The sequence below is a fragment of the Echeneis naucrates genome, chromosome 19, assembly GCF_900963305.1.
Source record: "Echeneis naucrates chromosome 19, fEcheNa1.1, whole genome shotgun sequence".
In the NCBI taxonomy this organism is placed as follows: Eukaryota; Metazoa; Chordata; class Actinopteri; order Carangiformes; family Echeneidae; genus Echeneis; species Echeneis naucrates.
Genome location: NC_042529.1, coordinates 7380425 through 7392912, shown reverse-complemented (window position 1 = coordinate 7392912; position 12488 = coordinate 7380425). Strand labels below are relative to the sequence as shown.

The window sequence follows — 12488 nt, the reverse complement described above, 5'->3', positions numbered from 1 at the left end:
GTTTCCAAATAAGGCACACAAAGTACCATTTAAAATCCTCACCATGCAAATTAACAAATGCTTCAGAGCTAAGATGATATCATCAAATGAAAGGGGAAGTGAGAAACCTGCAATATAAGGAGAGACAGAATAGGGAGAAAACCAAAAGTGAAAGCTGTACTTAGAAAGGCTGAAAGACATTCCTCAGCACTCCTCTATCTTCCTCATGTGTTTGTGTGTTGAGGGACAGCTACTGCATTAGCAACACTGCAAGTGAGATGTGTGTTCGTCGTGTAAATGTTTCCAGTTAGGAGCAACATGAAGTCATTAGGTCTCTTCCCTTGCTTCCTGCATCAATCAGTTAAATCACAACCTAAATAATGAATACCTTTGGATATAATCACAATTACCAACTGACTGTGTATCCAGTCTGACGTTAGGAGTTTGCATATGCAGGCACCTACTATATAATCACGAGTGAGAAGAATCCCTGGGTTTGGGAAAAACCACCGCATTCATCACGTTCAGGCGCATGACAATTATTCAAATCTGTGCTCTGTTGCTGACAATTTTATTTATCACTAAAATGAGCAAATCACACACAAAACAACGCAAATAGGGCATTTAATAAGTATTTGAGCAGCCCCTGTGTATCATTATCTGGAGACAGACTAACCACAGGTGGGGACGGACACGCTGAAAGAGACGGGAAACGAGAGAAGAGGGCTGTAGTTCACCACCGTCAATGGGGCCTCTGTTAAGTGGGCCCATGAAGCCAAGCGGGGGAGAGGGAGAGGACTCTATCCCAGATCAGCGCCCCAGACACAGCTCAGGTTATCCTGGGCGTGGAGGAGATGCAGGGGGGCCAGATGACCAGCATTAGCCGAAGAAAGACGGTGTTGAGTTAGTGTGTCTGTCTGTGTGTGTGTGTGTGTGTGAATACGGGTTAAAGAGGTTAAGGAGGACTACTTTCTGAACAAAACAGCTGGTTCTGGCTGTTTAATGCACGATAAGTTGTGAGCTCAACAGCACACAGTGTGAAAGAACCAGTGAAACCCAGGCCAATGGGCTGTAACTAATGCCAATCCAATGAGCACAAACTGCTCCATTTATTGAATATTATTGTTTTTTTTTTTTTATTTCATACATTATTAATTCAGATAAGCTGTATGCAAAAAGCCTTTATATGCACACAATATGAAACAATATACAGCAGGTCGACACAAAATTATGAAAAGTTAACTGCGATAAAAGCATCAAAACTAACCATACTGATGTTTGCTCTTATGGTCAACAACACAGCTGTTGTATAACATGACAAGTATACAAATTCACAGCCTTAATTACAATTGGAAAATCTTTTTTTTGTTCAGGAACACCAAGAGACTTCCTGAGGATGAGCAGGTATTCTTCTGTTTTAGCATCATCACAGTTAATCACTTAATTGTCTTTTTTTTTTTTTTTTTTTTTTTTTTTTGAAAAACAACTCCAGGAAACTACAGCTCTTAGTGGAAACCCACTAACAGAGGTCGGACACCAGACCGTCTCCTGTGCTCCGGGATATTTTAGGGTTTGTTTTTTTTTATACCTTAAACTCCCTCTGTGTAGCCACATCCCCATTCAGCTTTAATGCATCACACACCATCATTATATATAGATGTAAGGGGGCTGAAGACATCATCTGTGTGTGGCTGATAAAGATGTTTGGACCAGGGCTTTTTATACTCTAATTTCCATTTAGTTGTTTAATCTAATGCATCACTTCCTCTTTTTCCAAGTAAGCATCTTTAAAAATGAATTCAGGTTTACTAACCTTTCTCTCTCGCAGTTTATCTTCAGTACTAAAGCACAGTCATGCTGTCATTTCCTTCTGTTGCCGTAGTCATACAAATCATACTGAGGAGCCACCTGCTCAGATGAAACTTAATTATACGACAAAACCTCTCAACTGTTACAGGAAAAGCTGTACCACATGAAAAGTTTGTCTACTTATTGTGCTTCCGTGTGTGAGCGCGACTCGTCTTTCTACTTATCCCCCGTCCACATAACACAAACAATAGTTGCCTGTATGACAACACTGTGAATAAAACATGTCCTGACATGCAGATGGGTGAAAACATATCATCTATCTGTGATCAATGGTTTCCATGAAGCAGTGAGTGCTAAAGGTCTACCCAACATGTCAAACCCTGAGCTTATGGTTTGGATACAAATGCCTGAATTTGTGCATTTGATTGGTTTGAGTAAAAAAATTCTGAGGCAACACACAAGTTAATAGTGAATGTCTTCATGAAAGCTTGTGTCAAGTCAAACACTTACTCTCTAACTTCATACAAATGCCTGAGACATTGAGAAAACATAACAAATCACAAATGAAACCATTTAGCCTTCAGTCGTACATTTGCATCACTTCTTCATGGCTGAGCTTCATAAAACTTAGCCACTTCAAGTCGTGTTGCTTTCAGTTATGAAGGCAGAAAGTCTTCTAATCAGCCACAAACCAACTTGAGGCATATCAATGCACAAGTGAAAATCTCTGACCTTGTGCCGATTGTTTTTTCAGGCAGTGGTTTTCAAATCTCAGAAACTAGATTATAACTGCATCCTCTATGTCTGACTTTAAAAGGAATTCAACAGACTATACATTTTTGGAGTGACAGTATGAGAGATGAGTTCCTTTTCCTCTGTAATATATCGCGTCCCTTTATCTTAGATAGCGCAATCAGCTCACTGAAATGTGTCTTGTGCAGTCCTGCCAGCTGCCCTTACAGCTAATCTTAAAACCAACGCCCAGAAAACAAAAAGTTTTTCTACTCGACTTCAGCAGCAGGACATGTGAGGAGTCAGTGCAGCTTTCTAGCGCTTAATCCTCAGATTTTCATCCAGCCAGACAAGCTCCTTAGTGTTATTTATGGCTCTGTCAGTGTGTCAAAGGCCCATCTTGGCTCTTGGTGACTTTTACACACTTGACCACATGTGCCAGAAAACACTGAAACACAATATTGTATTTCAATATGATGTGTATATTTACTGATATGTTTTTTCAACTGAAGGGAAAGGGAAAGTAATATCGCAATAACGCTCAGCTATTGTTCTAATGCATCTCGGTATATTATAGCAATTAGTTTTGGTTTCAATTTCAAATTTGTTTTGTTCATGACATGACTTTTCCATTTCTGCTGAATATTTGACACATAGTTATTGAGCACACCGAATCAGATTTTAGGCATAATATTTAAAAAAAAAAAAAAGTGTAGATTATGGCAGCAAGGCGGTGATCTAAAATCCCAAAAAGCCAGATTCAGGTCCTCCAAAAAGTTTTAGAAGAGCCCAAAGCACTCCATGATTTGTAAATCACATTGTGCTTCATATGTTTCATGTTTCAGTTTGTCTGTGACTCACTCTGACTCATCACAGAAACAGCTGAGGATCATTTAGTCAGTGTGGAGGGAAAAAAGAGGGGGAATAACGCTGAACATCATGTCCGCCTCCAACGATTTCGAGTTCATCAATGACTTGGACAACTAAGTGCTAAATGTTTACCCAGCAACACAGAGGATCGGTCCAGGGGGCATTTCAACGAGAGAAAGGTCTTCAGGCGTGTCTCCTCTATCGTGATTTACAAGGTGCTGATAAGAACAGAGACTCTGGTCATCACTAAGGAGGCTCAAACAAACTGCTGATAATACAGTTAGTGCCCCATTTCAGAAAACATAAACAAGACAGGACAGTGCTGAGGATGAATGAGGCTGTGACTGGGACTACTGTGTTCCACTTGGCACTGTCCTGGAGAAAGTAACAGGATTACGACAGACAGCTAAGTCAACAGCTGAAAGACAGACACGCACTGTGTGTGTGTATACACTCACACATATTTCACAGCTGACAGATGGACAAAGCAACAACTGTCCAACCTGAGACATGGAGCCATCATCGCCCTTTACTTTGTACCTGAACATCCGGATTTGCGCGTGTTGCAAAAAATAATCACTTAGCATGAGATGCAATTCAAACTAAATTACTCTATTTGTAAACGAACAGACACTGGAAGTTTCCATGTTGCCTAAAAGGGATGGGAAAAAAAACTGCTATAGAAAATTAGGCTCTAAAATGAGATAAGTATTCTAATTAGTTTATTTATGGTTTGGATGGAGATAATTCTTGGTACATTATGAGACAGAACACTGACCCAAAATACATAAAGGTAGTTCATGTCAGTAAAATCGCAAAGGAAAATGGCATTACATCTCCTGTCCTTCAGTGTTTCAGCCCTATAGATGATACTTAATTATAATTGTGCAGCTGCCGTAACTGGTCCGGCTCTGTTATTGCTGCATTTTAGGTCTTCCTGCCCATACGGGTAAAGCTGAAACATGCTGGGAGAGAGTGGGTGCAGACTGGAGGAAGCGGGATCTGCTGACTGTCTCTATCTTTTATTGAACAGTGTCATCTGATGCCAACAATGAAGCCGCTGCCTCATTATCTGCCTGCCTGCCAGCACCGGGCTCACACCCATGCACAAATCACGTGCCATTCATCCTATTCAAATATCCTGAAATGGAGCGACGACACACAGACACACACAGACAGACTGGTAGAAGCCTCTGGAGTGAACTGGATGACAGCTGATGTCTTTTGATAATCATTGTTTACTGTGCAGCAGTGTGTGTAGCCCTCCCACCCAAAATGCTGAGTCTGCTGAAAAGCCTTCACCTCAAAACAACATCACCGAAGCAGGTGGACAGCCGGCAGACGCTTCTGGATATTAAAACATGCCGGACATCTGTCGCGCTACTTTGGACCATCTACTGTTTCAGCACATGTGATGGGCGGAGGGGGGTGGGGGGGGGCGCAAACAACACAACTCTGAGTAGCTGACAGTTGTCAACACAAGTCATGTGGTTTTCTAGCCATGTGTTTATAGAGTCATGGTCTCAGAACCCCTGTGGCATGGCAGCGCACACAATTTGCATGCAAGTTTTTCTTTACTCTCTTCACACACAACGAGCAGTAATAAATGTCATAAATGGCTAAAATGGTTTATTTCTGGATGAAGACAAACCTGAAACCATGGCATGATTTTTACTGGATGCGTACTGAATAGTCTTTTCTCTATTTCCTTGGTTTAGGAATCACAGCTTATGGATGTTGAGTTTGTTATCATATAAGAAAAGTACTAAATCTTCACAGTTAAGAAACTCCATTGATTGATTCATTATCTATATCCACCAGGGTCATGGGGCTGGATCCAGTCCCAGTTGACATTGGGCAAGATCAGGGTACCCTCACCATACTAAACTATTCCCACACACTCACAGGCAGTTCTCACATAGACTTCAATACAATCTGACTTGTTCCTACATGCAGTGGAGTCACCTTCTGATAGTCATTAGAGAAAGAATTGACCTAAAGGTCTAAAGGTTGAAATGTGGGAGGGAGGAGTACCTTGAGGGTGCTTGCAGACTCCACAGAGAGGCGCCTCAGGTCAGGTATTCAAACCCAGAATGTTCTGCTGTGAATGCTAATCACTGCTCCACCATACCATCCCAAATCAGGTTAGGGTTGGTGTAAGGAAATGTTTTTTTCCAACCGGCTAATTGATTAATGGAGCGAGACTTTCAACTCTTGTCCAAATTCCATGCAATCTTTTGGTTTAAACGAGGCAATTGGTAAAATATAAAACCCAAAAAATATGTTTAAACCCTAAAACAAAAGATACACTGTGGTACTGTGCTCTAATGCAATCGTTCTACTCAAGCAACTGGCACGACAGTGAGGAGAGCAGTCTGGCTTTAAAGAGCATTTCAACCAGATGAGGCAGCAGCACGATGTGTTCTCAGCCAGCTGGATGAAAAGAGCACATCTGGCATGCTGAGTCAAATGCAAAGAGATGCCAAAACTCTGTTGAAAATACTTGCCCAAGCCATCTCTACCACTCAAACATGTGAGCAGTAAACGAATAGAAATTGTTGCAAATTCATGCAGACATGCAGGATTGTACTGTACATGAACATGGCAGCTCTGCAATTCAATACTAAATATGGCTGTAGGTAAAAAAAAAAAAAAAGTCCACTTTGTCTCGGAGCCAACATCATTGAAACTGCTTACATGAAGAGACAGGAAGGACTGTCTCTTCTGTTTAGAGTCTCCCAAATAAAATGCGGACTTCTGCGGTGGAATGAAATGTCCGGTTGTTTGGACTCAAGCTCCGGGTGAGACATCTATCATTTTCCTACGAAGCCCATGTGAAACCTCTACAATAATCCTATAAAATAATCCAAGTTCACAAAGTCTTGTGGTGGAAGGAAGCTATCACTTTATGCTTTCTTTGACTCTTAACTGAGTCGTGACAGGACAAGTCCATCCATGATCCCTTTCAAACCACTCATCTTCCGCTCCTTTGAATTACTGCAGCCAGTCTGGTCTTGTTCATATCGTTGTTGTTTTCTATTCTTGTCTAAGATATGTAAAGTCAAAGAACAAGCACTAATACAATAAATCTTCAGTGTTAAATATTTGTGGCCGGGGGGGGGGGGGGGGGGGGGGGGGATCAACAGGAAAAGTTTGTGTTGCTGTTTAACGTAGGTGGAAAACCCCGGGTGGGTACTTGTAAAACACTGGAAACACATTTTGGTTGATCCATCGTTCCAAATCCGCCTTCATCGTCACATTTCTATTGACTTTGTTTTCCACCATCTTTGCAGTTTAGCAAGCACGCAGGCCACCCTCTGCCATCCTGGCTTTTTCCTTCAGATCATAACTTGCTTCATTCTCTCATTTGTTTCTCCGTTCCTCTCACAATCATGCATGTGTTAAGTATCAATGGCTTGTATGACACACACAGACAAGTATACAGACGCTGGGTGGAACTGCTCTTATGCATAAACATTTCCACAGTGAGGAGGACAGCTCAGATGTCCGTGCTCAGAGGGCAGAGGCTGTGTTGTCACAGATACAGCAGAAGACAGCAGAAGGTTTTCCTTTAGAGGACCCCAGAGGTGCCCAATGATATGCCGCACCCTGAAAACATGGCCAAGCTCTAATAGTTCACATATGAGCTGTTACATAACGTGATCTCTGCCTTGGAAATCACATCATGACATGCCTACAGGAACATAACCAGTTCATTGCAAGTAAATACATTTTGGAAAAACCCATCTGAAAGTAAAAATCTCACTACTTGGTCCAAAGCATCTCAGCTCAGGACATCAACGACAGACAAGATTGCAAAAAATACTAGGGGTCTCTGTGGAGGTGTCCGGTCTCTGCATAGGGGTCTGGTGTCTCATCTACTCTGGTCTGATCTGGTCTAGTTTCTGGTCTCTAGTCTCTGGGGGTCTCAGTTCTAGTCTGGTCTGGTCCTGTCTCTGGAGGGGCTGTCCGGTGTCTCATTTAATCTGGTCTAGTCTCTGGTCTAGTCTCTACTCTCTGCAGGGGTCCAGTGTCTCCTCTTGTGGTCCATGTTTTTGTATAGTCTCTTCTTGAAGTTGCAGACAAGAATGAAAAGAATGATTTTTGTGAGATAGGTCCCGCTTGTTTTCTCACCTCAAGTGATGATGCGTTTTCATACCATTCAGGCATTCAAGGCATTCTGCCCAATTTCAACATCATCACACATGTGCAACAACATCAAAACCTCTGTGGTCACGTTACGACAAATCCAAACTGTGGCTCCTTTTTAAAATGATCAGCCAATGTCACGTTTACTCAGATTATTGATCGGCTAGCGGAAGGGAAACTCTTTAATTCATTTTTATTATCTCAGTATGCGCTCGCTGATTTCGATGTACAGCATCTGCCCTCATAGCAGCTCGAAGCTGATTTTCCCCCCTTTCTCATCCGGTTAAATCACATTACCCCCCTGCTGTTTCCTGCCTCTGCAGTTAAGAAAACTAATACTGGGCTGCTGGCAAAGGACACGAGGAATGTTGTCATTTTCTGATGGTGTTCCCTCTGAGGGGATAGTGCATTACATAATGGGATGAAAAACAGAACTTTTTTTCCCATGCTTCAAGTTATTTTTTCGATCTTTATTATTTAAGAAAAGAGTGAGTTTCAGAGGAAACGTTTGGGTAACATTGGTCGGATTTACATTCAGTTCTGCCTCTGTAGTTTAAAGCACAGCTGACTGTCAAAACAGAGTCAAGAAAGATCATTTTACAGTGATGTCTGAGTTGTTACAATTCGCACAATCATAGGTCTAATTGGATTTATTGCAGTAGCCTCCACATGGTGTTTGTGCTGCATGTAATACACGTAAACTGAGACAAATGTCTCAAGTTTCTTTGTCACAAAGTACTGATACAGGACCTTGCTGCCAGTGTTAAATATTTCACTGAGTGGGATGTCCATGTGCATCCAAAATCCTGACTATACACTAAACACAAAAGCAGAAGAGCAAAAGAGAAAGAGGCACTTCGCTTGATTAACACTTTGCTACTAATTACAGAAACAGCTCTCTGACTTCATAATGATTTAGGTGTAACTCCCATGAAGGAGCAGGCTTCATCTCACACAAGAAACAGCAAGTCTTTGTAATTTTTTGTTAAAGACCAGTGGCTGGACCCTGGCAGGCAAAGTAAAGCCAAAAAGCTTTGACTCTTATGTGTCGGTGCCAAAGCGCAGTAACTCATCACACTGATTCTGCAGCAGATGACCAGAGACAAAACTGATGATTCTGGAGTAAAAAACACTGGCACACTGGAGGCTGTGTGGCTGGAGGTGTGCATTCAAGAGTTAGCCACAGGAAGTGAAACAAGAATAATTTAGTTGCAAACCACGTCTGCATCTGCATTTGGCTCTGTTATACATCTCATCTGACTGACTGCTATTTTTTAACCTATACATGAAGGCATCTGATTTTATCTCCTATATTCAATTTGTTCTAGACTGAAACACATTTGCTGCCTCTGTCTATGAACACGTGGGTCAGAAGGTGATGAAGGACCAGGAAAAACAGGAGTTTCACATTCAAGCAAATGCAAATTAGTTTTATGCGTTTTAAAAGACACACAAAATGAATTGGTTGAAGTGGTGTGTAAAGACACCGGTAGTATTGTGCAAATACAACAAACATGAGGACATGTCATGCGACAACAATGTATGGAACAGCGCTAATATGGACAAATCATGTCATATTTGGCACTGAAAAAATGATGGCTGTAACATTTTCATTCCTTTTCTAAATATGTTGAAAAATCAGGTGTGCGGTTGTCAGCTCTGGCAGAGTAAACCTGGCCTGTACTACAGTCCATTGTCTGCACACTAAATCTGGATATCTGACTCAGTTAAAACTTCAAACCCTTTGCATCCTGAGGCTGAGACAACTGCACAACCCCCCAAAAAAAACAAACAAAAAAAAAAAAAACAAAGCAACCAGACAAACAAACAAACAAAACAGAAGCTGATGTGATGTAACGTAAGACATAGCAGAATACAGTCAATCTCAATGTAAAGTAATAGTATGGTATGATGAGAAATGAATGACTGTTCTGATTATGACAACATTTATATTGCAGTATCATATGTTACAGCAGGCCAGCGTTTAGAACGATGTTGCAATGAACAAAAATATCTCGTGGCTAAATTAATATACGTCAAGCAAGTCATTCGCTGTGTTCATTCATCAATGAGCAATTCTCTTACCTTAGTCAAACTTTCAAAAAAAAAAAAAAAAAAAACCCAGCTTGTATTTACTGTCTAAAAGGTTACACACAGAATGAGAGAAGATTTCATCTTTAGTAGACAACTTTGAAAGAATGTAACAGAAGTTTATATTAAAAGAATAGAAATGAAAAGAAGATAAAGAATAGACTAAACTATGATGCATCAACATAGTAGGACAGACCGCGATAACACAACATACAGTATAACACAGCAGAACAGAACCAGATTGGCCTCAGCAGGACTCAGGGGAGCGGAAAAGACCTGAACAGAGAAACACAGGAGAGCACAACACAAACAGAACAGAAAGGTGAACCTCACAGTGTGTTTGTGTGTCTGTGACCAGAATATTCCTTCAGCTCAGGGACAGTGTGTCGGCCTGTTTGTGTGTAGTTGTCCCCCCCCCCACACATGGTGTAACAACTGACAGGGAGGCCACAGGTGACAGACAGACAGACACACAGACTGATCACTTGGTCTTGCAGCACTTGTGCTCATTCAGCTCACGTTAGTGTTTAGTTTAGTCTAGCCTAGTGTGTGTGTGTGTGTGTGTGTGTGTGTGTGTGTGTGTGTGTGTGTGTGTGGAAACTGAGGCTTTGGCTGTCCTGTGCTCTGTGTGCAGGATAAATCATGTCCACAGTTTACGCCCCAAAAGGCTGTCAGCACCAGGCTGTGCCGTGATCACAGCTTGTTGCGCTGCTGTTGCTGTTGTTGTTGTTGTTGTTGTGTAAAAGCAAACACACGTTCCTTCAAACTCAGATGAGTCTGCACCGCATTCATCCCATAACACGAGTTTGTCTTGTTTTTTTTTTTTTCTTCTGTGAACTGTGAAATGAGAAATTGTGAGTCTTGTGGTGAGTCTCTTACCCATAAAGTGTCTGACTCGATCTGGGGAAAACTCTGGATCCGGGATCGAGGATCGGGGATCCAGTCAGACTCGATCCACCACTCGGTGATGTGGTCTCCTGACTGCTGGCGGCGGACACGACCTTTTTGCAGCAGCTACAGCTCCCGGAGCCTCGGACACATGACCTTCCTCTGCGCAGCGTTCAGGCCAAAGGAGACATGCTGGCAGCAGAGAGCGACGAGCCTCGGTCCGATCAGCTGTCATCCCATCAGAAAGAGACGCAGCGGACTCACTTTGCGCCTCTCCATGCCCACATGTAGAGACGCCACCCACTTTTTTTCCCCCTCATGAAGCGACCTGAGGCTGTCCAGGCTGCTGCCTGACTGAAAAGAAAAGCTAAGTTTGTCCAAAAGCACCCAAAACATTTTCACTGTAATTTAATTTTTTTTTTTTTTTTTTCGCAATTCTGCATCGGCCGGTGGGGCTACAATATGGCAACTAAGGTAACTAAGTGCTTCTCAGCCACTGCAAGTTGGACTTTACTTAGGTATTTCCATTTTATATGAAAAAAGGGGGCATATTTCAGAAGTAAAAGTTGTTATTTTAAACGCTACTGCTCGTATGTAATAATTCTGCTTTGCTACAGATTGAACCTAAGACTAAAAATCTTTCATTTGGTTTCTCTAGCTGCAGCTCTGAAATGCAGCCAATTTTTACTTTAGACGAATCACTACTTGCTGCCTTGTACGAGACAAATAATTATTATTTTCTTCCGCTATTCTTTATCAAAATCGTGGCAAAAATGTCACAACGCAACCCAAGATTTACTGAGTTTGCAGCTCACTGTTTTCAGATCTACTTTGAAACTTGACCTGTTTGTATTTCAAATAGTTTTTGACCTGACCCACAGAAATTGGAACTTTATTTTTAAAATCCCATTGTGTGTTTTGATCTAATATAGCACATGATTTATTTCAGTGTCATCAGATATATGTTTAGACTTAAAGTTAGATTGTGTAACTTGCATACAGCAACAATCAAAATTAAAAATAGTATTCACTCCGGTTTCAAAAGGCAGGAACACAAACAATTTCAAATGGTAAAATAACTTCATTTAGCGTTTCCAATTCACAGGGTTGTAAAATATATCCCTTCAGCATAAGTGCTATACAATTGGTTGTGGAAAACACAAGAGGTGAGCAAACATCGCTTTTGTGGCAGCAATACCTAAGAAACCTGTTCCCATGCACATCAGCACATGTGTACACAGCAGACCAAATGCTGTTCAAAATGATTAATGTAAATCTCATATTTGTTAAATGTGATTTAAGTTAATCATATATATAAGATTGTTCAATCTCTGCTGTTTTGAATTATGTCATGTCCAAAGTGTCACGTGGGAAAGTAAAGAAAATAGCAGAAGCTTATATGTTTTACACAGGCTGAGGAAAAATGGCCAGTATGGAAGAATTTTGACACTCAGGAAGAAACAACCAGCTTCATATCGCTTTCATTTAGTCTTTTTAAAACAACAGCACCCCTTGTTTAGAAGTAAACAAATCACAGTCATTTCATATTCTCAGACATAACATGGAGTGCTTTGGCGTGAAACACTGAACCCTATTTTTGCTGTGTTTGCAGTAATGACAGCTTCCTCCTATGCGATCTTGTATGTGTGGAACAATAGCAGGAAATGAAGCCAGCTGGATGTTTTCATTCTCACGTGGTGGCACAGAGAGAAATAGATATGGAAGACATGAAAACAGCCTCCTTCAGATATACATACACAAATCTATTACACTGACACATGTATAGTATACAAAACACAACATTTATAAATAGAAACTTTATGGAGTCCTGGTGTGCTACAACACATCTCATGTCAATGTGCAGCTTTTTTGCAGCGGTATGTGGGTGGATATCTTAAGTAAAAACTATAATCATTAGATCATGTCTTCCATATCAGTCTGGCTAATAATAATAAATGTATGTAATAATA

The 12488-nt window shown here is 41.2% G+C and overlaps 1 protein-coding gene across 3 annotated transcripts in view; it reads right to left on the bottom strand.

Moving 5' to 3' along the window:
• dnmbp (dynamin binding protein) overlaps nucleotides 1–10782 on the bottom strand; it is a 38797-nt gene extending 28015 nt beyond the window's left edge. For 2 of the 3 annotated variants that reach the window (XM_029527614.1, XM_029527616.1), the window contains exon 1: nucleotides 10510–10782. The gene's annotated coding sequence lies outside the window, so the exon portion shown is untranslated. Of the gene's footprint in view, nucleotides 1–1792; nucleotides 1897–10509 lie in introns of those variants that run through there. The other variant, XM_029527615.1, reaches the window with a different exon arrangement.
• Between the last annotated feature and the right edge of the window lie 1706 nt (nucleotides 10783–12488).